At 33.3% G+C, this 27,348-nt stretch overlaps 2 long non-coding RNA genes across 3 annotated transcripts; both read right to left on the bottom strand.

Moving 5' to 3' along the window:
- Positions 1-10,053: 10,053 nt before the first annotated feature.
- LOC143231629 (uncharacterized) lies at positions 10,054-25,446 on the bottom strand. The gene is made up of 4 exons (XR_013017084.1): positions 25,354-25,446; positions 22,711-22,965; positions 16,405-16,534; positions 10,054-10,421 (listed from the first exon to the last, which is right to left on the bottom strand). It is a non-coding gene; the product is annotated as an uncharacterized LOC143231629 (long non-coding RNA).
- On the bottom strand, positions 16,641-22,414 carry LOC143231623 (uncharacterized). 2 transcript variants are annotated; one of them, XR_013017079.1, is made up of 3 exons: positions 22,269-22,414; positions 19,420-19,502; positions 16,641-17,686 (listed from the first exon to the last, which is right to left on the bottom strand). It is a non-coding gene; the product is annotated as an uncharacterized LOC143231623 (long non-coding RNA). The 2 variants fall into 2 exon arrangements; XR_013017083.1 differs by having other exon boundaries at positions 22,276-22,414.
- Positions 25,447-27,348: the final 1,902 nt, after the last annotated feature.

Here is a 27,348-nt window from a genome sequence, read left to right as displayed (position 1 = left end):
CAGGGATATTGGAAATCAAAACCGTGAACTTGATGACTTACTCTATTGAAAGATTATTTCAAAGTGAAAACCAGTTGTGTTATAAGAGACACTGTTGAAATACACAGTCAAGTTAAAGACTAACATTGTTCAAAAAAAGATATTGAAAGAACTGAAAATCAGCACTGCTGAAGCTAACCATGAAATTGAAGATATCTACTGTTAAAAGTGGAGTGAAAGTCAAGAACAGTTTTGAAACAGACCATCAAATTGATGACCGACACTACTGAATCACCCATCGAAAGTGAAGACCAACACTGTTGAAACATCATGAGGTTGAACCACACTAGAAACCGTTAGTGAAACTGAAGACCAATAATGTTGATAAAGTCAGTAAAACTGAAGACGTACTTTGTTGAAACATGCAGTGCAAGTGAAGAACGACACTGTTGACATATACCGTCAAATGGATGCCCAGTATTGTTAAATTATAGTGAAAGTGAAAATCAACATTGTTGAAGGAAACTAATATTACGACTACACTGTTGAAACAGAGTGAAGTTGAAGACCATTATTATTTAAAAACACTGTGAAACAGAAGAACTATATTGTTCAAACAGACAGTGAAAGTGAACACTGAAATTGTGAAAACTGATTTTAATTCACGAACAACATAGTTGAATGAGAAGCTGAAGTGGAGACGGACATTGAAAGTAAAAACAGCACTGCTCAAACATTCAGTTCAAGTGAAGAACAACTGTTTTGAAACACCGTGAAAATGAAAACCGACACAACTGAAACAATCATTGAAAATGAAGGGCAACACTGTTGAAACACAGTGAGATTGACCAACCCTGTGAAAACCGTAAGTGAAACCAAAGATCAATAGTGATGATAATGTTACTAAATTGAAGGCGTACACTGTTGAAACATGCAGTTGAAGTAAAGACCAACATTGCTGACACATATCGTGAAATTGAAGACCAGTAATGTTAAACTATAGTGAAAGTTAAGATCAACAGTGTTGAAGCAGACTGAAAATTAAGACTACACTATTGAAAGTGAAATTGAAGACTATTAGTATTGAAACACACAGTGAAACAGAAAAACAACAGTGTTGAAATAGACATTGAATTTGATTAGCAACAGTTTTCAAAGTGAAGACCAGTATTGTGAAAACAGTTGAATTCAGGACCAACACTGTTGAAAGAGAAGTTGAAGTGAAGACCAAAAAAATGTGAAAAATACAGTGAAACTGAACACCAATGTAGAGTAAATGTGAAGACAAATACTGTTGAGAAAGACAGTCAAATTAAAGACAAATACTGTTGAAAAAGACTGTCAAATTAAAGACCAACGTTGTTTAAACAGACAGAGAAACTGGAAACCAACACCATTGAAACAATGATTGAAATTGAACACCAGCAGTGTTAACCTATAGTGAAAATGAGATCAATACTGTTGAAACAGAGAATGAAATTGAAAACACTTAGTGTTGAAACTGACAGTGAAATGGAGGAACAAGTATTGAAACAGCCAGTGAAAGAGAAGACCAACAGTGTGAAAACAGTCAGTTAAAGTAAACATCAAAAGTTATGATGGAGACAGTGAAATTGAAGACCAACACTGTTGAAACAGTCATTGAAACTGTAGACCAATAATTTTAAAACTGTAAGTTAAATTTAATACCAGTAATGTTGAAACACCGTGTAAAAAACAGATGACCAGTTGAGTTGAAACAGAATGTGAATTTGAAGACCAACAATACTGACACACTCAGGGAAAGTGTTGATCAACAATGTGAAAACAGTCAGTGGAAGTGAGCAGGAATAGTGTGAAAATAGAATTGATGTGAATACCATCAGTGTTGAAACAGACATTGACATTGAACAACAATAGGGTTGAAAGAGACAGTGAAATGGAAGAAAACAGTGTTATAACACAGTTAAATTGAAGGCCAACAGTGTTACAACTGTTAGAAGAAGTTAAAATCAGTAGTGTTGAAATAGAAGTAAATGAGAAGACCAACGGTGTGACAACAGACAGTGAAACTGAAGACCAACAGTATTGGAACAGTCAGTGATAGTGAATACCATTAGTGTAGATACAATTAGTGGAATTGAAGACCAATAATGTTGAAACAGACGTGAAAGTGAAGACCAACAGTGTGAAAACAGTCAGTGAAACTAAACACCAATTGTGTTGAAACAGTAGTGAAAGTGAAGACCAAGAGTCTGCAGACTGACAGTAAAACTAAAAACCAGTAGTATTAAAAATTTCAAATTAAACACCAACAGTGCTGAAAGAGTCCATGAAAGTGAAGACCAATATTGTTGAAACAGACAGTAAAAGTGTAGTCGTACAGTGTAAAAACAGTGAACACCAATAGTACTGAAACATACAGTGAAATTCAAGACCAACGGTGTTGAACAGTTAGTGAAAGTTAAGTCGAACATCGGGAAAACAGACATTGAAACTGAAACAAAGTTGTGTTGAAACACAAGTGGAAATGAGAACCAACAGTGTGAAAACAGACAGTGAAACTGAAGCTACTAAGTGTTTGAGCAGACAGTGAAATTGAAGACCAACAGTGTTGATACAGTCAGTGAAACTGAACATCAATGATGTTGAAAAAGAGGTGAAAGGTAAGACCAAGAGAGTACAGACAGACTCTAAAATCAAAACCAGTATAACGAAACACCAGTGAAATTGAACACCAGCAGTGTTGGAAAAGTCCGTGAAAGTGAAAACCAATATTGTTGATAAAAGGGTGAAATTTAAGTCCATTAGTATTAAAACGTCAGCGAAATTGATTACCAACAGTGTTTAAACAGACAGTGGAATTGAAGACCATTAGTGTTAAAACAGTGAATTTAATTTCAAGACCAATAGTGTTGAAAGAGAAGTTAAATGAAGACCAAAAGTGTGAAAACATATAGTGAAACTGAAGACCAACAGTGTTGAAACAGATGTGATAGTAAAGATCAATAATGTGGAAACAGACAGAAAAACTGAAGATCAGTGCTATTGAAACACAGTGAAATTGAATACCAACAGTGTTGAAACAGCCAGTGAAACTGCAGACAAATAGTGTTAAACCAGTGAAGATGAAAACCAACAGTGTTGAAACAGCCAGTGAAGGTGAAAACCAATAGTGTTAAAACAGACATTAAACTTGATGAACAACAGGGTTGAAACAGCCTATGAAAGTGAAGACCAACAGTGTGAAACAGTAAGTGGAAGTCAACACCAAGTGTATTGAAACAGAGAGTGAACTTGAAAACCAACAGTGTTGCAACAGTTAGGGAAACTGATAAACAACAGTGTGAAAACAGTCAGTGAAATTCAAGACCGATAGTGTTGAAAAAAGTGAAGCTGAAAACCATCAGTATGAAAAATGACAGTGAAACTGAAGACCAGCAGTGTTTAAGCAGAGAGTGAAATTGAAAACCAACAGTGTTGGAAGAGACAATGAAAGTGAATACCAACAGTGTGCAAAAGACAGTGAAATTTAAGACATTGAAATTCAGGACCAATAGTGTTGAAGCAAACAGTGAAATTCAAGACAAACAGTGTTTACACAGTCAGTGAAACTGAAGACTAACAGTGTTGAAGCATGAGTGAAAATGAAGACCAACAGTGTAAAAACTGACAGTAAAACTGTAGACCAGAATTATTGAAACAGACAATAAACTTGAAGACCAACAGTATTGAAACTGCTGACCAGTAGTGTGAAAACAGACTGTGAAGTTCAATACCAACAGTGTTGAAAGAGTCAGTTAAAGTGATGACCAATAGTGTTAAACAAGCAGTGAAACTGAAGACCAACAGTGTTGAAACGAAGTGAAAATGAAGACCAATTGTGTTGAATCTGTCAGTGAAATTGAAGATCAACAGTTTTTGAAAAGTAAGTGAAAGTAAAGACGAACATTTTAAAAACAGTTAGTGGAATTGAAGACCATGATAGTGAGAACAGACAGTCAGACTAAAGAACAATATTGTTTAAACAGCTGTTGAAACTACACACCAGTACTGTTAAAACAGACTGTGAAGTTGAATACCAACAGTGTTGAAACAGTGAAGTTCAATACAAGACCAATAGTGTTGAAAGAGAAGTTAAATGAAGACCAAAATTATGAAAACATATAGTGTAACTGAAGACCAAGAGTGTTGAGACAGTCAGTGAAATGGAAGACCACCAGTGTTAAAGAGTCAGTGAAATTGAATACCAACAGTGTTGAAACAGCCAGTGAAACTGCAGACAAATAGTGTTAAACCAGTGAAGATGAAAACCAACAGTGTTGAAACAGCCAGTGAAGGTGAAAACCAATAGTGTTAAAACAGACATTAAACTTGATGAACAACAGGGTTGAAACAGCCTATGAAAGTGAAGACCAACAGTGTGAAACAGTAAGTGGAAGTCAACACCAAGTGTATTGAAACAGAGAGTGAACTTGAAAACCAACAGTGTTGCAACAGTTAGGGAAACTGATAAACAACAGTGTGAAAACAGTCAGTGAAATTCAAGACCGATAGTGTTGAAAAAAGTGAAGCTGAAAACCATCAGTATGAAAAATGACAGTGAAACTGAAGACCAGCAGTGTTTAAGCAGAGAGTGAAATTGAAAACCAACAGTGTTGGAAGAGACAATGAAAGTGAATACCAACAGTGTGCAAAAGACAGTGAAATTTAAGACATTGAAATTCAGGACCAATAGTGTTGAAGCAAACAGTGAAATTCAAGACAAACAGTGTTTACACAGTCAGTGAAACTGAAGACTAACAGTGTTGAAGCATGAGTGAAAATGAAGACCAACAGTGTACAAACTGACAGAAAAACTGTAGACCAGAATTATTGAAACAGACAGTAAACTTGAAGACCAACATTGTTCAAACAGCCGTTGAAACTGCAGACCAGTAGTGTTAAAAGGGACTGTGAAGTTGAATACCAAGAGTGTTGAAACACCGTGTGAAATTGATGACCAATTGAGTTGAAAAGTGTGAAAACAGTAAGTGAAAGTCAACACCAATAGTATTGAAACAGACAGTGAAATTGAAAACCAACAGTGTTGGAAGAGACAGTGAAAGTGAAGACCAACAGTGTGAAACGAGTCAGTAGAATTTGAGACCAATAGAGTTGTAACAGAAATGAAAGTAATAACCAACAGTGTGAAGACAGACAGTGAAATTGAAGAATTGAAATTCGAGACCAATAGTGTTAAAGCAGACAGTGAAATTTAAGACAAACGGTGTTTACACAGTCAGTGAAACTGAAGACTAACAGTGTTGATGCGTGAGTGAAAATGAAGACCAACAATGTAAAAACTGACAGTAAAACTGTAGACCAGAATTATTGAAACAGACTATAAACTTAAAGACCAACAGTATTGAAACTGCTGACCAGTAGTGTGAAAACAGACTGTGAAGTTCAATACCAACAGTGTTGAAAGAGTCAGTTAAAGTGATGACCAATAGTGTTAAACAAGCAGTGAAACTGAAGACCAATTGTGTTGAATCTGTCAGTGAAATTGAAGATCAACAGTTTTTGAAAAGTAAGTGAAAGTAAAGACGAACATTTTAAAAACAGTTAGTGGAACTGAAGACCATGAGCGTGAGAACAGACAGTCAAACTAAAGAACAATATTGTTTAAACACCGTAAAAGGGAAGACCAACAGTGTTTAAACAGCCGTTGAAACGACACACCAGTATTGTTAAAACAGACTGTGAAGTTGAATACCAACAGTGTTGAAACAGCCAATGAAAGTGAAGACCAACAGTATGAAAACAGTCAGTGAAAGTCAACACCAAGTGTGTTGAAATGGAAATGAAAGTAAAGACCAATAGCGTTGAATCTGACAGTGAATCTGAAGAGGAACAGTTTGAAAACAATTACTGAAAACGAATATTACCAGTGTGAAATCAGCCAGTGAAACTGCAGACCAATAGTGGTAAAACAGACTGTGAAGATGAATACCAACAGTGTTGGAACAGTCAGTCAAACTAAAGAACTATAATGTTGAAACAGACAGTAAAGTTGAAGGCCAACAGAGTTGAAACAGCCTACGAACATGAAGACCAATAGTGTGAAAACAGTCAGTGGAAGTTAACATCAATAGTCTTGAAATGGAAGTTAAAGTGAAAACCAAGATTGTGAAAAAAGACTGTAAAACTGTAGACCAGTTGTTTTCAAAATCTTAATTAAATTGCAGACGAGTGGTGTTAAAATGGTGAGTAAAGTGAAGACCAACACTAGTAATAGTCAGTGAAACCGAAAACCAATAGCATTCATGCAGACAGTGAAATTGAAGAACTACTCTTTTCAAACTTTCAGTTAAAGACCAACAATGCCGAAACAGACCGTGAAATTGATGACTTTATTGAAATAGTCATTGAAAGTGAAAACCAGTTGTGTTAAAAGAGACACAGTTGAAACACACAGTCAAGTTAAAGACCAACACTGTTCACAAACGGACATTGAAACTAAAAACCAGCACTGCTGAAACTGACTGAAATTGAAGATCTCCACTCTTTAAACATCCAGTGCAAGTGAAGAACAACTGTTTTGAAACACCGTGAAATTGAAGACCGACACTACTGAAACAATCATTGAAAGCGAAGAGCAACACTGTTGAAACACAGTGAGATTGACCAACCCTGTGAAAACCGTAAGTGAAACCAAAGATCAATAGTGATGATAATGTTAGTAAAATTGAAGGCGTACACTGTTGAAACATGCAGTTGAAGTAAAGACCAACATTGCTGACACATATCGTGAAATTGAAGACCAGTAATGTTAAACTATAGTGAAAGTTAAGATCAACAGTGTTGAAGCAGACTGAAAATTAAGACTACACTATTGAAAGTGAAATTGAAGACTATTAGTATTGAAACACACAGTGAAACAGAAAAACAACAGTGTTGAAACAGACATTGAATTTGATAACCAACAGTTTTGAAAGTGAAGAAGACCAGTATTGTGAAAACAGTTGAATTCAGGACCAATACCGTTGAAAGAGAAGTTGAAGTGAAGACCAAAAGTGTGAAAAATACAGTGAAACTGAACACCAATGTAGAGTAAAAGTGAAGACAAATACTGTTGAAAAAGACAGTCAAATTAAAGACCAACGACGTTTAAACAGACAGTGAAACTGAAAACCAACACTATTGAAACAATGATTGAAATTGAACACCAGCAGTGTTAAACTATAGTGAAAATGAAGATCAACACTGTTGGAACAGATCGTAAGTGAAGAATACACTGTTGAAACAGAGAATGAAATTGAAAACACTTTGTGTTGAAACTGACAGTGAAATGGGGAACAAGTATTGAAACAGCCAGTGAAAGTTAAAACCAACAGTGTGAGAACAGTGATTGAAACTGGGGACCAGTAGTGTTGAAAGAGAAGTGAAAGAGAAGACCAACAGTGTGAAAACAGTCAAAGTAAACATCAAAAGTTTGATTGATGCATGTTGTCTGTGAAGGACTGACTTTCATTGGTCAGAAATGGATGAACGTCGTGTTACGTCAGAGTGCCTGTGATACTTTCAGTGATGGTTTATTTCATCTTGCATCACAATATTTTATTTCCACATTATTGTTGCATAAGTGGAGTAACTGTTACATATGTATATATACCGTTGAATTTGTGCATTAAGATATTTCAAATGTTACATAGTTTTAAGTTTAAGATGATGAGTTGGATATGAAGATGAATCAAAAGTTCTGTAATCAAATCTCGTTCCTGAAGATGAACTTCAAAATAAGCAGAAGATTAACATGTTTATAGTGAATTGACTCCGTGGGTCTTTTGTTAATAACAAGAACAGAGATCCCAGTGTTTCATCTAAACGAATCACTTAAATAAGAGCTTAAAAATCAGCTAAAGTTTGATTCATACTTTTTTAAATTTTATATGAATAGTTACTTTTTTCATCATTCAAAACTGCGATACTAAAGTACAATGAGCTGACAATTCTGGTCCTTTAAAATACTTTGTTTTATATTAAACTTAATAGTTCTTTGGTACTATGTTTGCTGCTTTGCAGAAAACTTAACAATAAACACTTTATTTCGTAGAAGAAAAGTTAACAATACCGATTCCTTATGAAACCTTTTTTTTTGTTCCATATTAAAGGTTAACAATATCGATTTCTTAGGAATCATTTTTCATTCCAAAGAGAAAGTTAACAATACTAGTTCCTAAGGAAACCTCTTTGTTGTTCCATAGAGAAAGTTAACAACACTGATCCCGTGGAAAATCTTTATTGATGTTCCATAAAAAAGGTTAACAATACCGATTTCTCAGAAAACACTTTGTCATTCCATAGTTAACAATACCGATTCCTTAGGAAACCAATTTGTTGTTCCATAGAAAAAGTTAACAATACCGATTCCCTGATAAAGATTTTTGTCTCATAGAAAAAGCTAACAATAGTGATTTCTTAACAGTGATTTCTTAGAAATATTTTTGTTGTTCCATAGAAAAACTTAAGATACCGATTCCTTAGGTAAATCGTTTGTCATTCTGTAGAAAAAGTTAACAATACTGATTCCCTAGGAAGCCTCTTTGTTGTTCTTTAGAAAACATTAGCAACACTGATTTTTAGGAAACCTATTTCGTTATTCCATGAGAAACGTTAACAATTCTGATTCCGAGAAAACATTTTTTTGTTTTATAGAAAAACTTAACAATATTAATTCCTTGTAAAATCTTTTTGTAATTCCACAGAAAAAGTTAACAATACTGATTCTTTAGGAAACCTTTGTTGTTCTATAGAAAACATTAACAACACTGATTCCTTACAAAATCTCTTGTCATTTCAAAGAAGAATTTAAAAATACTGATTATTTAGGAACCACAGTTGAAAATTTTTAACACATACACATGAGCACAAAAATAAAAAAAAATTCACGTCAACAAATTATGCCGAAAACTCATGTTTTTCCAGTTGAAACAAATGTAATTAATGGGGATAAAGTTTCTAATTTTTGTATAAAAGGTTACACATTGCGGAAGCGATGTAGACACTCAACGTACGTGATGCTGTATATAGTATGGCTGGATGATGTTTCACTGTTATTTATACATAGCTAGTAACGTATTTGAATACTTTGTTACGGGTTCAAATGCTCACTGTCCCTGTAAACCGCGGTGTTGTACGATGTACTACTAAAGTTAAGATTTTATATGTTAGAGTATCTTAGGGCATTAAAACGTTTATTTTTTAAAACTATTATAATCTGTCTTATATGTTTATTTATAATCAGTTCTTTTGTCACTCTTTTATGGCTATCTCTATTATTACTGTTTTAATGTGTTTTTGTTTTTCAAGCCACAGATTTAAATTCGATTTATTCAAGTTTTTAACGGTTTAATACTGAAATCAGTTATTCGAAGACAAACTACATTGTTCTGACTAAAATAACAGATTTTGTTTTTTCTTTAAAAACTTGTAATTCCTGATTATTTTCATTTGAGTATATGCTGAAGAGTGCATGAAATTAAATTCTTTATGGAAAGAAAAATAGTTCAATATTTCTGTCATTTTCGTGCATTTATTTCAACACCTAATGCACATTAACTTTATCGTGTTCCCTATTTTAATATGTACTTGACTTCTAATACTGTTAATTTTTTATGAAAGCTTAGAATCTTTAATTCCGTGTTCAATGTTCTACCTAAGAATTTAAACAAAGTATTTGAGAGGATTCTTTTAACCCATTGATATAATTACAATCTGGTTACCGTTTTAATTGCGACCACCAATCTATCCTTTCTAAACGTAAGAAGTATCGAACACACAATTCACAGAAAGGTTTTATGTTATTTTATTTTTATAATGATACGTATAACCAGTGTTAATTCTTCTCGTTAAAATTCACTTTTACTTTTAAACGTATTTTCTTCTCAGCTGCTTTTACGCGTATTGAAAAGAACATAACTTCTCTTTATGTTGATTTTCTCTTTAATTTTTTTATAAATGTAACCATTATAACATAGTTTTGTTAATAATTGGTTTACACTGGTTTCAAATACCCTCCCACTTTATGTATTTATTTGCCATAGCTTATTCAAGAGAACAAATACATATTTATTGATTGCATTCATACATACATATTCCTTATTCAAGTGTAGTAAAAAATCTGGTAAACTTTAAAAATAAATGGAAGAGTTTGAGAAGCAACTCTGTTCCCGTATTTGTTTGTTTTTCAGGGTTTATATAGGGTGTTCGGAAAATCACTGTGCACTTATGTATTTATTAACAGACATGTTTCAATATAGAATACAGGAGGTAAATATGAATGACAATTATAAACAACGTTGAAAGTGACCATCGTTGTCATCAATACAGACTTGGATCCTTCTTATTTTGTTTCTAAACACCGCTATCAGTTGCTGGCTTGAGATAGACTGAATGAATCACAAACTTTGTAGAGAAAACTAAATAATAAACCAATTGCAATACTTTATGTGTTATATTATTCAATATTTATACAATTTATTTAGATACTTTAGCTTTTGTAAATCAACCTAACTTACAAATAACATGAAATATACCTTGAATACACGAGTTAATTCCATATGGTCAGGTAGTTAAGGCACTCGACTCGTAATCAGAAGGTCGCGGGTTCGAATTCCCGTCACACCAGATTTGCTCGCTCTTTCAGCCGCGAGGGCGTTATGAGGTGACGCTCAACCCCATTATTCTCTGATAAAAGAGTAGCCCAAGAGTTGGTGGTGGGTAGTGATGACTAGCTGCCTTTCCTCTAGCCTTACACTTCTAAATTAGGGGCAGATAGCGCAGATAGCCCCCTTATAGCTTCGCGCGAAATAAAAAAAAAACGAACAAATAAATACTTGCATAAGAACAACGATGCTTGTTTAGTAACGAAACAAACGCCAAGCAAATTAATAGGAAGAATAAAAATAAACAAGTAGCACGAGTTTTAAAAAATAAAGATATTATACTGTAATCTATCTGATAACATAAATATCTTATCGGGACACTAGTGATTGATAAATCTGTTAAACTCATGTACGCCGTGGGAGAACCAGATTCACTCAGAGTCTTGTGATACCAGACTTAATGATTATCAGCTAAAACCTGCGAACCAATCAACAACATGTAAAATAAGGAAAGGAAAGCCTGTAATTCTTAAAACTATGTCTATATACCTTCCTTTCAAAATAAATATAATATACATAGGACTGGATCATGATAGCTGGGCAGTTGCGTGCAAAACAGCTACGCCTTTTTAAAGATACAATCAAAGAATAAACGTAAATAACAGTTCCATATTTTGCATGCATCACGAGTCTGGTTTGCTATCGAAATATCTAATCACATGGAAATAAGTATATAGTAATTTTATAGCGGCCCCATTACTGACATCTTTTATAGTTTCATTTTTAAATGTATAACTTATTCACAAAGTGAAGAAACATTCTATTAAGATTGGAGCAATATTTTTATTATAAGTAAGAAGTAATTTTATATTCTGATATATATGATTATTATTTTATTTTTTTTAAACTTAAAAGTGTGTGTTGTGTGTTTCCTTATAGCATAGCCACATCGGGCTATCTACTAAGCCCACCGAGGATAATGGAACCCCTGATTATAGCGTTGTAAATCCGTAGGCTTACCGCTGCACTTGAAAGGGCCCTTGTCAAGAGCCATTTTCAAAACGAATAAAACATTTTGAAAACCACAGAAAGCTAGCATTTTTATACTAAACCCAAAATATAGCGATGTCTTTATTATTTATCAAACAACATGTTACCCTTTCTTTAGTTTATTTACTGGGGAATAATATTTCAAACGATGTCCTCAGTGGCATAACGGTATGTCTGAAGACTTACAACGCTTAAAAATGGCTTGAGATATCCGAGACGGGGATAATACAAAGAGTTTTTTTTTGTTTTTTTAATTTTGCGCAAAGCTACACAAGGGCTATCTGCGCTATCATTCCCTAATTTAGCAGTGTAAAGCTAGAGGGAAGGCAGCTAGGCATCACAACCCACCACAAGCTCTTGATTTACTATTTAACCAACGAATAGTGGAATTCCCCGTCACATTATAACGACTTACAACTAAAAGGGCTAACATGTTTGACGTAACAGGGATTTGAACCCACGACCCTAAATCGAACGTCCTAATCGCATGGCCATGCCGTGCCACCCTTTTGTATAACTTTGTTCATAACTACAAACAAAAACAAAAAAAAACGTCTTCAACAAGACAAGTATAAATCATGTCCTATTGATAAAGGACATTAGGACATTCTTATTTGGGTTCGAACTCTACCAATTATGGCAGCAAAGTTTTTTAAGTTATCGTTTTAACAAAAGAACAGAGTTTGATGAAATTACCTTAAAATCCAAGAGTTTTCTTAAAAAACAAAACACATTAGTTTAGAGTTTAAATCTGTTTGTTTGTGTGTGTGTTTTCTTATAGAAAAGCCACATCGGGTCATCTTCTGAGCCAACCAAGTGGAATCGAATCGTTGATTTTAGCGTTGTAAATCCGTAGACTTACCGCTGTACTAGTGGGGACAAATTCATTTGTTAAACAAACTAACAAACAAGAAAATTAGTAATTTCTTCACACCGTAATCACAAATACTGCAGTTAACAGATTCTGTTCTTTGTCTTTTAACTATAATATCGTTAGTTCATCATATAGAAAATGAGTTGCTTTAATAGAAGCTTTAAACGGGAAAAATTCTAGGCCAATTTCTCATACAAAATTTTGCCTGGTTCAATTAGAGTTTGATCTTCTAAAAAAGCTATTAAACTTTCGTAATCCTGTTTTATTGTTGATGAAAAGTTCTCCCAAGACAAAACTCTTTTTGTTCAGGTCCATACCATTCTGACATTTACTTTCTAATTTCGCGCAAAGCTACTCGAGGGCAATCTGCGCTAAACATCACTAATTTTGTAGTGTAATACTAGAGGAAAGGCAGCTCGTCATCACCATCCACTGCCAACTATTGGGCTACTATTTCATTAACAAATAATGGGATTGACCGTCACATAATAACGCCCCCATGGCTGAAAAGGCGAGCATGTTTAGTGCGACGGGGATTCGAATCCGCGACCCACAGATTACGAATCGAACGCATTAACCCATATCGCCATGCTGGGTTTACTGATACTTTAAAAATAGTTTTCAACATGTATATAACATACAGTACACTATAAATGTAGTTGAAACACAAAATAAACGTTTTTCACCCACTATCTCTTTGAGAGACAGAGTCAGATTTACGGACTTACAATGCTAAAAGGTAGGGTTTGATTCTCAACGGTGCGCACTTCAAATAGCCCAGTGTGGGTTTGGTATGAGGTACACAGTTAATTCCTAAGGCTTTCATACGTTCAGTTCTGTTAATTAATATCGAAGTCTATCAGTCAGGGTACGACGTAAGGCGATATAATGCTCGCAATTAGAATAACAAAACATATTATTCGATAAATAACTCTTGCTTCACAATTTATTATCATCTTTAGATGAAATAATAATGTTCATAACCTCATACATATTTTAACTTTACACAAATACGCTTTAAAGGTTAGGTTAGGGTTAACGTTATTCTTAGACATTCAAATATTGTATTTTAACAAACATAGCGACGAAAAAGTCCTTTCCAGAACATTGCTTTGTAAAAGTCAATGTATTTTTACAAAAACGACATGGATGGAGAAGGTGAAGAAAAAGTAATCATTAAATGAGACTTTCTCTACAAGAGATATAATAATGAGCACAAAAATAGTAATGCGAAAAAAGTTCTAAGGAATTATATGATTTGATCGTCGTGATTTGATTGCTAATATTTCTAAATATCAGATTTTAAATCTCTTGAACGAACATACTCATCCTTTAAGCCATCGAAGCGTTTCAAGTGTCACTTTTCCATCAATGTAGCCACAGATATGGCAAAAGTGACAACACGTATTCACTTGTTACTTCAAAATAATGGATGATAAACGAAGATAGCCCTTTAATAAACACAGGGAAAACAATTTCACATCGAGCATTTTTGATAATTTTATCGGCTAAAAGTGGCCTTTAAAACAGCTCTAGTTCGGTTTCACTATGGGCTCTCTTTTAATATTTATGTTGTCGTAACATGAAAATCATTTCTCAGTTCAAACCAAAGTTTACACGTCTCGTGTATTAAATTCTTGAAGAACTTCAATAATTAGAAACAATAACTTCTCTTTGGTTTCATCTTCACAATTTAATATTTATTGAATAAGCTTTGAGCTTCTTCATTGTTCAAAATTCACTTCACTCTATAAGAATTAGTATGGTTGAAGAATTATTATTATAAAACTTATTAAACTTCTGTACCCTACGTAGTATCTCGATATTGTGGAAAGCACGCACATGATGTGTTCGCACAATTGAAGCTTGTCGTGCAAGAATATTTACTGCGGGAATTTGTATAACTTTGTTGTGATGTTTAACAAATGGCTTGAAGAAGGATAGAATAATATTTTCTTTCAATTGAAAACAAATTAAAACTAAAGATTATATCTGTTTTTCTTTCCCACTCACAAGTATTGACTACATGCCTTTATCAATAAATGTACTCAGTCGGTACGTGTATGGCGAGAGTGTATAGACGAAACAAATACTCTTCCCACGTAAAACCGAAGCAAACAAATAAGGACCGTAAGACAAAAGTATTAGAAAGAATAAAAAGAAGTCGTTCAGGTAACTTACGAATAATCGAGCACAACAAATAAATGAATCTTCATTGCATAGTTTATTTAAGGTTTTGAAATATTGCTTATAAAATATTGAAAGTGGAATATGTCTTTTTATCGTTTTGAAATCTCATTTTCTTTATTTTTATCCTTTTTTATATTAATATAAAAAATTGGTGAATGTCTCAGGTTCCTGTCCAACAACCGTTGTGCTTGTTACTTTCACTTCTCACATCATAGTTTGTTTACCGTTCGATAATGACTGACAAGATAATCTGCTTTGACGATGGCAAGCGGACGTGGCGACATAAATGCGAAAATGAAGACACTGGTCGGCACAATAATTCCGTCTTTGCAAGTGGATATACACTTCACTGCAGAAACGCCTTGGGTGGAGAAACCAGTAAGAATTTCTGATTAGGGGATGTTCTTCAAACATCTCTCAACAGTAACTCCTCATGATGAATTCGAAGTTGCATGAGGTGTAACCTCAATAGGTATGTGCCCAATTGCCTTTGAATGCAAGAGGAGTTTACTGTGTTGAGATGTCGATGTTTGCACCAATACATCACCAGATAGAAGCTTCTTTACTTACTTTGGATAGCCAACAAGTCCCTCCAGTCCCTTCTGAATAAAAAAGGGGACATTTGCCCTAAAGGTTTGTTTGAAAGTGAGTACAATATAAGAAAATGAGGTACAACAGGTGGTAAGAATGGTGAAGATTGCTGCTCAGATTCTTCAAGACGAGTTAAATTACATTTCGACTGTTTTTTACTATTTTATTCAGATTTTTAATTGGAGTATCCACAATAAAGAGAGGGAAATTTTGGTGCCCACTGACCCCACCACCATGGGGATACAATACAATATCAAACAAGGACACTGCAACAATGCCACGGTTTCATGAGCATTATACCCAAACCCCAGCATAAGACATAATGTCCACAACACCTGTTGAGAACATGAAACACTGATACTTGGTTGACCCTAGCCTGAGTGGACCAGTTGACTGATCCAAGGCCACCTGACTACAGGAATTCAATGCCAATGTGGTGTGTTAGGGTTGAACCCATCAACTACCAGGATCCTCTCCTCCCGTTCACGATTTTTCACGCACAGCAAACATGTGGGTGGATGTTTAGATCCCAGAGGAGGTAAACTGAAAGAACAGAACCTTCCCTGCAAGGTCCCCTCACCACGCACGGGAATCCACACCGAGGTGTAATGGTAAAGAAGGTTCTTTATCAACATTCAACACCCTTGAGATGTGCTTAATTTTTATAATTGAGTGGTTACTTACACATGCATATCAACAGAAACAAAAATATATGTAGAAACACATTCTTAGTTTCTGTTAAGCCTTATTCAAAACTTAGATAATTTAAACTGAAGCAAATTACAGTCACCTGCTTTACTTAATTATTAATAAATACAATTTAAATTCCAAGACTCAATAAATAAGTCAGAGTTAGTCACTAACATTGAAATTTTTGTCCATTTATATACATATATATATATCACTATTCATTTTGGTTAGTGTTGCTTTTTAATTACCTTAACATGCTAATAAATAAATGCAGGTAAAATTAAACTGCTGAATGGTACCAAACATTTTTCAACAAACTGAATGACAAATTACTAGAAATGTTTAAACTTTTAAAGTTACATGAAAATAATCAGATACTAAATACTATAGAAATTAACTTACTTTCCACTTACAAGAGTGTCCTCACACATTCAAAATCACAGAATCTTGGCAGATGGTTCAATTCACATAGACAATGCCCAGCATGTTGAAACTTGTTTCTGTTTGTGCAGATGGTCATGGCACAACACCACTGATATAATACAAAATTCTGCTTTACCACATGTAAGAAAGGAGTGTATTATCCAATGTAAACTTTTAGATAGGCTAGAATCATGATTTATCTGGGTGATAAAACACAACATTTAAACATGAGGTACAGCTCAACACAAGTACTTGTTTATAAAAAGTTATTCTGCATTTTCAAAGATTTTGTTGCTCAAAAATTATATTACAATGATCCATTGATTTACTCTGAATACGTAGATGAAGATCAAAGTTACAAAATAGTAGGTTATGCTCTAATTAATATATATTAAATAGAAAGTGTTTTTATATCTCACTTTCTGAACAAATGTAATACTTTTTATTTACCTGAAAAAAAAATAAAGACACTAAAATATCACTACTTTTTTATCTTTAACCCACAAATCAATTTTAATACTTACACAAAAAAACACAGCACAAAATTTGTTCACAAGCACACATCGTTACTCAGTATTTTAAGTTTGGTATTAATTTTTTATTATACAATACTTAAAGGAAAATTACATACAAACAGAGGCTTTAAAGAAGTTTGATTTTATTTTGTTGTTGTTTAATAAATGTAACAACACTATCAACCTTATAATAACATTACTTGAAAACAACAGACAGCTGTCAGTTAGGTTTGCATTGAGCTGAGCCAATTTTCTATGACAGTTAGCTTTAGAAATCTCTATACAAGTCATACTTATTCACCAAGCTGATATCATATCTCTTACTGTACACAAATATTGACAAATTTGTTTACAAGGAATTTTCCAAACATGAATTCAAATGTCATCAGTTTAACACTATGACTTGAAAAGTCAACTCTGAATATTTCAAATTTTTACACATTTTACTAGTAGGATAATATTATTTGTGAATATAGATGTCTGTCCACTACATTCAAATATGAATAAGAAAATAAAAAGTTAATTTGTGTTTCAATAATGTCTGTTGTATAATTTTTTAAAATTCTGTTCAGAAACTAAATGTTTTGTTGAGTTCTAAGTATTTATGTGTCTGTAATTAAGCACAAATATACACAATCAGCTACCTCTGCTTTACCCACCATGTGTATCAGAACACAGAACCAAGTTTCTAGCATTAAAAGTCCACACACTGTGCTGCTGGTAGTGGTGTAAGAATTCTAAGAAATCTGTTAACAAGTGCAAAAACGTAGATAACTAATTCAAACTTTTGACATAGGGGTGTTATAAAGTCATTCTGCTCTTAACAAGTGCATAAAAATGGATAACTGTTTGATAATGTGATAAGTACTCATAATACCAACACTGCTGTAAAATTATTGGAAGTTACACCTTTATAGTAAGAAGGAATATTTTAAAACAAGTACAACATTTCAATCTCTCATGCAATCATTCTCAAGAACAAAAGTTTTTATGACAAAGAAGGTTCCAGTAATTATATCCACACTAAACACCCTTAAAATGTGTTTAAATTTTATAATTGAGTGATTACTTACACATGTATATCAACAGAAACAAATTCAGATTTGTATACTTATAACAAATAAATAAAGTTAAAATGAAGCTACTGTCATAAAAGGTTTTGAAGATTTTAAAGGAGTTTTAGAAAAAGTACCTTTTTTAGCAGCCAAATATTTGCTTTTGTGGTTAACTACGAAATGTAAGTGAAGTGATACAACTCTAAATATTTTGGTACTTTCCACCAGTCAACTACAGTTCAGAAAGAGTATTGTAAAAATAATTTCTACCAGAGTAACTCTAACTGAAATTATCATCTTGAAAGGCACCTTAGGAGCTGAATCAGTAAATGATCAGATCAGTCACACCCAGAATTCCCTGTTCTTTATTTTGTGGAAGCATGTTCCCTTTCAATATCAAAAAATATCACAATTAATGTTTTGCATATTTTGAATCCTTAGCCCCTATATTTTCAATGTCTTATCAAAAACTCTGAGAACCACAGTAAACCCTTAAAAAGTATGAAAGCTAAAAGATTTTCTATTTAAATGCCCTATTTACATTCCATTTTCATGGCAGTGTGATCCACAATTGTTTTATCCACTTTTGTTAACAATTTTACCCAGTTTGTCTGTAATTCCTCCTCATTATCAAAATGCAGATTTTCTTATTACTACTTCCTTTCAATGGACTGTATCAATGACCTTTTATTGATGAGTCAATCAAAATGTTAAACTCTATCTGTTAAACAAAGAAAATACTTTTACTTATTCATGTAGTCTAACAAAAATGTTTATTACCCTTGTAATTCCTGAATATTTTAATTTGGACATGAAGCATGGTCCTCACAAATCAGAAACCAGGAAGTTTCATGGCAACAGATACACAAGAAACAAGCAACTTAAAAAAGACAAGACTAATAAGCTTAGTAGCAGCACAAGAGAATCACTTGGTAGCAAAATGCTGTTTATACTCATAGTGTAAGTACCAGTTTTGAAGCTAACATCTAAACACGATTCCATGATGCAAGGTTCTTCTAAGAGAAAATCTAGACATTTGTATACTTTTGAAGGTACCGTAACAAAGAAAATATTACACAAGAAAATATTCACAGTGGTAATATGTTTGTTGATACGGACAATCTATCACAAGTAGCAAGGGAGTTTCGTCAGTGTTTCTGAGAGATTGGTTGGTTGGTTGATTTAGAGTTTTATAGCACAAAGCAGTTAGGCTATCTATGTCAAACATCCAGTAAAAAGTTAAAAGAAAATTTAGTAAAATTCATAAAAGGAAATCAAGGTGAAACAAAATAATGTTTAAAAAAACAATACATAAATAGCATAAAACCAAAGTTTACACCAAATCTACAACATTAAGAGAAATACTACAGTGATTCAAGTTGTAAAGGAGTTTCTGTAGCACAACTGTAATTATCATTACTCACCAGGAGGACAAAGAGGTAAGTACAAAAACCACCTGAGGTTGGCCTTTTTAGTCCTGTTCCGAATTATTTGACGTTGTGGCCATCTTCAAAAAGGAAAGTAACCAGAGTTTTAAAAGAAGTGTAGCAAAATTATAGCCAGGATAACTAATGGGTAGTTCAAACAGCAGCATTACTCACCTGAAGTTTGCCTTTCCAGTCCTGGTTTCAGGTTGTTTAATTTTACAGCCAGTTTCTAATTTCAAATCAAATTACATATACTGTGATTTTCATAAGGGGGCCACATTAAAAATGTTTAATGTATATATTAAAAAACTTAAATGGCATTAAAAGATCAATGAACTTTATTATCCATGAATGTTAATAAACTAGACATTAAATCATATTTATAATTAAAAGTTTTATACTATCTGATACAGAGATGCCAACTATTTCAAATGACTGAGTATAATGATTGTAGACAGAACCCTTCCACAGTTTCAGTCCTTTTAGATTTGCCAGAAACAAGACAATCTGGTGAACGAGGCCTCTTTTTTTCCAACATGTGAACCATCGCATTGGTGTTTCTTTGCCACTTAGAAAATGATAAATACCCATCGACACGAGCTCTGATTGGCTGACAAGCACTGATGACATCACTATGGATTCCCCCACGTACCCAGTAGGAGAAGCACTGCACTTAAACTATTGGTAGACGTCAGAATATATTTCTTTATTATTTCAAGCAAAAACATAATTATTGCAAGTAGCCATTTGGACAATGTCTTTTACTTCTTATCAAAATTTATTTGTATTTTACTAGAAATTTTCTTTTCACCCCTTTCAAGTCCTGGGGAACAATTTATCACTTTATTGTATTGGCCAAAATAATATATAATAATTTGGGAGTTCCAATAAGTTGTAATATTTGTCTGTATGAGCATATAGTTGTAATGTATACACCAAAATCGTAATGATTACGTTCAAATCATAATGGTTAGCAGCTCTGCTGATGTTCATGATTTAATTTGTCAGGTATGCAGTTTTGTGCTCAGAAGCAAACAAAGTAACTTTTTATTACTTGGATAAATAAAATTACCAAAAATAGAGAAAATTGTTATCTCTATTTGCAATTAGTTTATTATAATTGTGACAACTGATTAAGTCATAGTCTTGATTAAACTGCACAAAACTAATCAATGTAAATACTGCCTGAAGGTAACCAATTAAATTTTCCAGTTCTAAACAGTTCTCTCAGTTGTTTAGCATGCAAGTGGTACTACAATACATGTTACAATAATATGAAGAGGGAAACTTCAAGTCATTTCTGTGTAGACCACAAATTATTTGTATACACAGGAAGGTTATATTAAATAAACAAACAATACTGTCATCACAAACTGAGACAAGTACCTTAATAATGCAATTTGTTCATACGTATGATGTAGCGTAGGTTTATCCATAGCTACTGAAAGTTTAAGAAATCATCTTAATTCTTAAACATAAAATAAAACAGTGAAAGACCATACTTATGATGCATGTACTGAGATGGTATGATTCACCATAAAACCCATTCTTAAATTTTTGAAATCATAGAACATATTTTAATAAGCTAATTTTCTTTGCTCTTATAAGAAAAATAGTAAAGGTGTCACAAATTAGCCTTAATATTTGCAGAACAAGTGTCTAATCCTCCATAAAACAACTCTACTGTTGATCTTATCAGTGAAAAACATTTTCCAAATAAATGTTCATTCATTAAACCTTTTAAAAAACTTTCTCAAAAGCATCATTTTAGCATCATAGCTATCACTCTAGTGGGTCTTAAGTCTTTCCAAATACTTGAAACTGTTTGATTTTCATTTTTTTTGAATTTATAAAACATTTTACACTAATAACTTTTGTTACGCAACATGAATGTACAACCTGCTTCTGTCAGTATTTTTATCACAATTGTTAATATGTATTAGTGAAAACAAATACGTTTTATTGAAGTGAAATAGTGAAATGTGTAAAATCAGAAGGAAGGACTCCATTAAAACGGCAAACCTAAACCTCTGACTAATTATACTTGTTTGTTATAACCCAAAAACATGTAGAAAGTTGTAAACTTGAGCACCCACACCTCTCTCTCCTAATTTCTAATTCTATATCTATTGTATATTGTATAAGTAGGGCTTCTTTGATTTTGTATCTTTTTTCCTACTTAGCATCTGGAAGTCTCCTATGATAACGTGTTTATGACATTTGTCGTATTTGAAAAACGTGCGAAGATAGTTTTTTGTGTTCTTTGAATATAGTTTCCATTTTTCTGTTTGTTTCCCCAATATAGAAGTCATGGCAGTTGTTGCATTGTATTTTATAAATCATGTGTGTAGTTTTTATGTGTAAAAACATGTCCCACATTGTTTTCACATGTAGGAAGATGTGGATTTGACCACCTACGTCTCACTGTCCTAACTTCTATTTCTTATATGAGACTGGTGATTGGAGGTTGCAGTGTGGGTACTATTTCTTCAGTCACCTCAAAACCCTAGGGTACATATTATGATCCCACACTGTAGCTTGTACCCTGGGATATTTTCAGTCAATGCAGCATTTTTTTAAACTTAATTTGCTTTTCAATTATAACAAAATAATGCACATGTTATCTCTATGATTACTGATATTCCATTTCTGCCTTTACAAATGCATCATTAATGTAAGAAAAAGGTAATTTGTAAATTGTCAAGGTTTCTCCATTTAGGCCTATACAGTTCCCTTGGAAGTATACAAACTAGCTTTTAATACATATAAATATCAAATGTCCCAAAATAAGACACTGATAAACTTAAAACAAATTATAATGGGTATTCTAATCAAATGATGTATACTTTATACCATACTCTTCTTCCAACTTAATTAAATTTTTATTCACTTCTGGAACTCTTCCAACTAATACAATAATTAAGTTTCGTGCAGAATGACACAAAAACATTAAAATGATGAACATCAACAGAGAATGCCTTGAAAAATTGCATAAACCTCACAAACAATATTATAAATAAGTAAGAAAATAAACACTTTATTAACATTGTAAAAAACTTCTAAGTATCAAACATTATTATACTGTCAGTAAAAATATTTAGTATGAAATATTAAGCGATTTGTTGGACCTCAAGCAACTAACAAAATTAAAATAATAAAACATTAGAAAAATGGCCCTGTAAATATTGTATGCAATATATGTTATTCATTTACTCAAATTATTGTTAATATAGTATCATTCCCACTGATATTCTGAGCCAAACTAATTTAAATTCTCTTAAGTCTTACTCTAACTTCGTGGCCTGGCATGGCCAGGTGGTTGAGGCGTTTGACTCGAAATCTGAGGGTCGCGGTTTCGAATCCCTGTCGCACCAAACATGCTTGCCCTTTCAGCCGTGGGGGAGTTATAAGATTACGATCAATCTCATTATTTGTTGGTAAAAGAGAGGCCCAAGAGTTGGCGGAGAGTGGTGATGACGAGTTGCCTTCTCTCTTGTCTCACACTGCTAGAGTAGGGGCGATGAGCGTATAGACCTCGAGTAGCTTAGCGTGAAATTCAAAACAAACAAACTCTAAGTTATTACTTCGTTTTTCCCCCACTCGAACATAATAACACTATAGCACACACAAACAAAGAAATAGCCGAAGCTTTGAGAGATCAACTCCAAAATACATTTAAAACTCACACTGATCCAGACACGAATACGTATTTTTACAATTAAGTCATAAATTACATAGTAAACAATAAACATCAATTTAAACCAATTTTTCCAGCAAACATAACTGATACAAATACAAGCTCCAATACAGATTATGCAAGCACATTACTAACACATGAAATATCCCTTCAGGAACTACTAGAAGCAATAAAAACACAAAAAACAAAGCACCAGGTGAAGATGAAATACAAGCTATCCTCCTACAAAGGGCACTCCGAAATTGTTTGACCACCTAAATTCACTTTTTAACCATTTCTCTATCCTCAGGATACATCCCAGTTTCTTGGAAGCTTGCAAATATATTAATGTTCCATAAGGAAGGAAAGCCAGCGAATAAACCTAATAGCTACCGACCAATCAGCCTGACCAGCTGTGTAGGCAAAATTCTTGAAAGAATAATCAGTAATAGACTCTCCACATTCTTGGAGATAACATCAAAATTGCCAAAAGAACAAAATGGATTCAGAAAATTAAGACAAATGACAGACCACTTAATCAGATTAACAGAAACCATAATAGATAGCTTCAACAAAAAGAATGTACAGTCGCTTGCTTCCTCGATATCGAGAAAGCATTTGACACAGTTTGGCACGATGGTCAAAGGTTCCGAATGAATGAAATGGAACTACCGCGAGGAATTATTCGCTGGTTATCTAACTTTTTTGGAAAACAGAAAATGTAGAGTAAATGTTGAAGGAACTTGTTCCAAATACTTTACTCCACAAACTGGTGTCCCTCAGGGAGGGGTGGTTAGCCCTATACTCTTCATCATGTATGTAAACAATACGCCAATGAGGGATCCAAATCATGGATTCTCTTCACAGTTCACAGATGATGTGGCAGTCTGGAAAAGTGCCGCAATACCCACGATAGCAGCCACGAACATACAACCGCAACTAAATAGAATAAGTGAATACTGTCAAAAATATAGAATCAAAATAAACACAGCAAAAACACAACTCGTAGTCTTTACGAAATCGACCAAACACAAAAAACAACAGCCAGAACTATATATGAACGGCACTTTACTCCAGACTGCCCCAACAGCAAAATTTTTAGGTCTGACCTATGATTCAAAACTAACTTGGATCAATCATGTCAACGAAATTAAAAACAAAATTTGGCGAAGAACTAATTATACTAGGAGTCTAACTGGTAAAAACAGTGGAGCATCTACAGATAACATACTAAAAATCTATAAAACATATATCAGACCCGTAATAGACTATGCAGCTCCAGCATGGATAACTGTAAGCAATAAAATAATTAAAATTAAACTACAAACAATCCAAAACACACTCCTCACAACAGCATACAGAGTTCCAAGAACAATATCATCTCAATTCATTCACAAATACTCGAACATACCAACCATACCAGATAAACTCCTACATATTACAATAATGTACTTTAATAAGAATTGGATGAAAAACGAATTAATGTGCGAACTACACCGGTACCTCATACATAATGAAGCTAGTTCTAAACATCTCTCCCCAGTTAATTTGTATTTCAAATATAAAAATAAATAATAATAATAATAATAATAAAATAATAAATAAAATATATATATAAATATATATATATAAAGTTAAAATAATAATAACAAAAAAATTATTCTTAGTTTACTTATTTATCTGATAAAAAAAATGCCACCAGCAAACTTGACATTCTGCTAATAGAATAAAACTGTATACGAGCCAAACTACATGGACATTGTTCTGAAAAGGACCAAATAAAAATTTAGTTCACAGCCAAAAATATTAGTACAGGCAGGAGGAAGAGGTTGTAGAGATCCTGACCCTCCAGGGTATGAATTTATATTACCCAAATACCGACGACATTCTTACTTCGTTTTTATCACATTGTTACAACTTCCTTCGCGCTTTATTACAAATCCCTTAAAATATGTACTTAAAATCATGATTAAATCTAAGTCTGGATACAAGAGGCCTACATATACATAACAAGTTGGTTTGTCACTTCAGTTTCCAGATAGCTAAATTTGGCTCGAAATCGAATTAGGCATCCAATTTCATTCAGTGTCATAATCTATTTTTTATTCAAAGTTTAGGTATCAAATATGTCCGCTTGATGAAGATGGTCTTGTAAGCGCAGATTAATAATATATTATTGTGGTGATACATAAAAAATTTAATTAACAGGAATCAAATTATTAACGCTAACTACAAACTTCAATGACGATACTCACAAATTATATCCTAACTCAAGCACGCCGTCATATATTCACAACTTTCACCTTTGAATTGGTTTCGCCAATCACAGTCAAGTAGCGTTTCTGACGACTCTACATACATTACATTTTAAAGAAGTATAAACAAAATAAATAAATGTGTTTTTTAATAAACCTATTTAAAAACTTAACTGATTTGAAAAACAATTAATAAAAGATTAAATAAATTTTTTATCATTTTCAAACTGTGATAAGTACACGTACATACACATAAAATTGCACATTTTTTTCTGACAAAGTTACTTTCAAAGTTTGGTTTGTTTCAGAATTTTTCATGCAAAGCTAATCAAATAAGTTCCTATGCATAGCCGCCAGTATATGTGAAATGATTTGTTATTTTTGATACTTTGTTTTGTTTCTGAATTTCGCGCAAAGCTACACTAACGGTATTTGCGCTAGCCGTCCCTAATTTAACAGTGTAACACCAGAAGGAAGTCAGCTAGTCATCACCACCCACCGCCAAATCTTTGGTTACTCTTTTACCAACGAATAGTGGGATTGGTTGGGACATTATAACGCCCCACGGCTGATAGGACGAGCATGTTTGGTGTGACGAGGATTCAAACCCGCGACTCTCGAATTACGAGTCGAACGCTTTAGCCGGGCCGTTTGAAATGATAGGCTACAGTTTGTTTATTTAATTTCTTAATTTCGTGCAAATCTACGTGAGTACTATTTGCGCTTGCCTTCCTTTAGTGTCTTGTTTTGTGTTGATTGGTCAAGAAATGAGGAAACATGGAAGGAAAATTTATTCAATGATAGTTATTATTTCACTCGACAATAATATTTGTAAATGTTTAAGTATTATTGGCTGTTGTCGTTTATTGATAAAACAATGCATGACGTAACAATAATTAAAAAGTAATGCTTAGATACGGAAAGACGAACACATTTACGAAATATGGTAACTACATGACAAGTCAGTGAACGTTAGCAAATAAAATAATAGGAATCTGGGAAATAAGAATCTCAAGTGAAATAAGTTGCTATAGCTTGATATTTTGCCATGTTTCCTGAAGGAATAAAAACAATACGTTTGAGTATCAATGGAATCAGACACAGGATTCCAGTTGAAAAGCTCTCCAAGTGTGAAGTAGACAGTTCCCTTACCACTCCAGTACGTCAACGACATTGGTATCTGCCTAAAGATAAGAAATATCAGCTTCAAGGAGGTGGGACCATGTTCTATTTCTTTATTCATTATATAAAGACAAAACATTTCATTGTTCCTGGAGACGATGGGAATATTAACACATTCCTGCAAGGAATTAAATACTATGAAACTGAACTAGCAGAAGTTCTTGTTTCACAAAACCTCACTCTTCATCAATTTCAAAAAGATCGTGAGGATGATTTCATCAGCTGCATTGATGAAACGTTAGTCTTTCAAACGGAATTTACTGATCGTGGATATTTAATGACGATTCACGGCTCAAAGAAAAATTTGATGGAAACTTTACCAAAAGTGAAACCAAAGGCTGACAAACAATTTATAAATCTTGGATGGAAGGTGTCCATGTATTTTAAAAAGTATTACAAGTTTGTAAAGGCATTATATAATTGCATTCTGTTTCAGTCTGTGTCAAAACTAGGATACACTATCACGTGTTCTTCTGAGTGGCGCAATAGATCAACTGAAAATCTCACAACCCAATTGTTACTTTACAGACAACGCATCATTTGGGAAAAACAACCAAAGCCAAAAACGACTAAAATTAGAAATTCAGTTCACCGTATTTTTAAGAGATTGAAATTTTGGAAAACATAAGAAGTTTTTTTTAATTTTAATTTAAATTAAACTTAATAGTTACCAGTTTCAAATTTACGTGTACTATTATTATTAGAATTAATAGTTTTTGCTGATGTCTTTTGAGAACAGTACAATCTCCATGATTGCTTCCTTGAAGTTCATAGCTCTACGTTAAAATTGATATTGATGTTAAAATTACTAAT

The sequence above is a fragment of the Tachypleus tridentatus genome, chromosome 1 (genome assembly GCF_004210375.1).
Source record: "Tachypleus tridentatus isolate NWPU-2018 chromosome 1, ASM421037v1, whole genome shotgun sequence".
NCBI classification, from domain to species: Eukaryota; Metazoa; Arthropoda; class Merostomata; order Xiphosura; family Limulidae; genus Tachypleus; species Tachypleus tridentatus.
The sequence above is the reverse complement of the archived record's forward strand: the minus strand, read 5'-3'. Positions and strand labels throughout refer to the sequence as shown.